A 2,459-nucleotide genomic window follows, 5' to 3' on the forward strand; every position below is an offset into this window, starting at 1 on the left:
TGCTTAGAGAGTTCTAAATAAAAACAAGATCATTAAAGGAATTAGGGCATTGCTTTGAATAACTTTTTTTTTTTTTTTTTTTTTCCATTTTCTTGTGGTAAAAAGAATGGCAAATGAATCTGCAGAATGCAACTGGGTAAAAAATTTATCTTGAAATAGTTTGCTAAAAGGCAGTAGGGGAATAGGTAGAATCTGTGAACCCTGAGGATATAAGTGTGTCAAACATCTGAAAATTTGGCAAGCTAGCAGACTCTTCAGGACTGTTTGTTTGTTGGTTTGGTGGAAGCTTGGAGATGATCCAGAATAACGGGTTTATGAATCTAAAAGTAGTTAAAAAATACAAAATTTATTAAGAACTAGAAATTCTTATGTCTGCATAGCCCTCTTTAAAAATATTAAAATACTCTTATGCAAATATTTAAAATAGAGAAATTTTCTGGGATTTTGACTATGAGATATCATATGCAACACAATATATACAATATACTGATTGTCTTATCTCTTGAAAGATTAACTAAAGAATTGAGACTGGATCACAAAAAGCAATATTAAGGACTAAGAGGAAACCTGGAAAAAAAAATGATGCATCCAAAGAAGAACTTAACTGACTTTTATGAATGGATTAATTGTTTGTATAAAGCTGGAATAATATCTGAAATTACAATAATTCATCCTGAAAGAAAAAGGAGGAAAGAACAGAAAAGGATACAATGCTATGTGATTTTGAATTTAAGCTATTTTTTTGTAAGGATTAGGTGGATCTTCTACGGAAGAGAAAACCTTACAATAATAAGAGAAAATATTTTTCCCACCCACCTAATCCTATTGCCAGATTTGCTCTACCCTGTGTGCAGCTCATAGCCAGAGACGGCAAGAGATAACTGTAGAGCTGATCCAGCATGGAAAATCTACTGCATCATTTATCTGACAAACATAGTGTAGATATTTAGAAGAGTCTGATATTCATTCCATGTGTGCTCCTTTGGTTTTGTTTTCTATTTTGCTTCACTGTGTGTGTACGTATACAAAGGTATGAATTTAGGGCATAATGCAGAATCACCATTGTAGTGGGAAGATACAGTTATTCGAATAACCTCAGTCAAATTCACAGTATCACCTTGTATTCACAACACCCCCTTGTAAATCTAGGAGTCACTAACCCTGGCAGTGTTCAAGAAGCGTGCAGGGGAGGCACTTAGGGATGTGGTTTAAGTATGGTGGGGTTTGGTTTACAGTTGGACTTGATGGTCTTGAAGGTCTTCTCCAACCAGTATGATTCTTAAGCTGTGAAACAAAAAAATTACACGACGGTGTCTATATTTTTCAATTAATCTTTAATTGAAGTTGTCATCTCACAGCCTGAGAAAAATAACTTATTTCAACACACTTGCTGTTGCTTTAACACTTTTGTAACTGGAGTTATGTTTTATACTCTGTTTAAAGAAGGTAGATTTTTCTTTTCTAATATAATTAAAACTTTTCTTAAAGCTTTTTCCCTTTTTAGTTACAGGAAAGCCAGTAAGAAGTGTTACAGATATAACTCTGATTTGATTTCAAAGATTTTTTGCTGTAACAAGTTATTGCTGCAAGGGTTATAGGTCACATCATAAGTGATAAAAGTATATATGGTTACAGTAGTGCTAAGAAAGAGAAGTGTTTGAAAGAGATTAAAAGGAGAAGGAATTTTTGAAAAAATGGATTTGCACAGTGATGTACCAAATTTATACTTTCAAGAATAAATGGAAAGTTGTTTTATATAAAGAACAAACTTTCTTTAAGACTATCTCTATCATGATAGGCTCTTATCTGGCACGGGACAATTAGTTTTTGTTTGCATAGTACATTTGTAGAAAACAATTCTTTTAACTTAAACATCAGGAACCACTACTTGTTTTTTTGTTTTGTTTTGTTTTAAATAAAATCTAAAAGAATTGATCATATTTTAACACAAATTTCTCAAGTAACATAAATATCAAGTATTTAAAACCATTTCAAAGGAGAGGAAAGCTGTAAGACTCCAGAAGAGCTGGTGGGGAGGAGCAAGCCACTGCAGCCACCAGAATAGCTCCTTTTTTGCCTAGTTCTAAGAAGAGACTGAGTAAAGTGACAGCCAGCAATGGTCCAGGGTCTGGATGAAATGTGTTTTTTTGGTGCCCTGTGGACATCACACCCTGTTAGAAATGCTGCACTGTAGAACTGCGTATTTTTCAGTTGATGGGTGACCTCTCCTGTTTTCTAGGTAGATCTAGAAGCAACTTGAAGGTCAGCGAGTGGAGAACTACAACTTACCTAGCGTATAAACATTTGTCTCTGCACTTACAGTTTAATGGCAGTCATCATTATTAGGAGCAGTATCATAGAATAATATTTTGGGGGGGCATTTTTAAAATACAATGTCTCAAACAGCTACTGCTCCAAGAAGACTGGGAATGACTCTTTAGATGATGATATGATGATTT

General features: G+C 34.0%; 1 long non-coding RNA gene across 1 annotated transcript in view; it reads left to right on the top strand.

Annotated features, from left to right (window-relative positions):
- Positions 1-2,459, top strand: part of LOC112945558 — a 138,755-nt gene that overhangs the window by 116,128 nt on the left and 20,168 nt on the right. The gene's annotated exons all lie outside the window — the stretch shown is intronic.

The sequence above is a fragment of the Nothoprocta perdicaria genome, unplaced genomic scaffold (assembly GCF_003342845.1).
Source record: "Nothoprocta perdicaria isolate Ctin4 unplaced genomic scaffold, notPer1 scaffold_1, whole genome shotgun sequence".
In the NCBI taxonomy this organism is placed as follows: domain Eukaryota; kingdom Metazoa; phylum Chordata; class Aves; order Tinamiformes; family Tinamidae; genus Nothoprocta; species Nothoprocta perdicaria.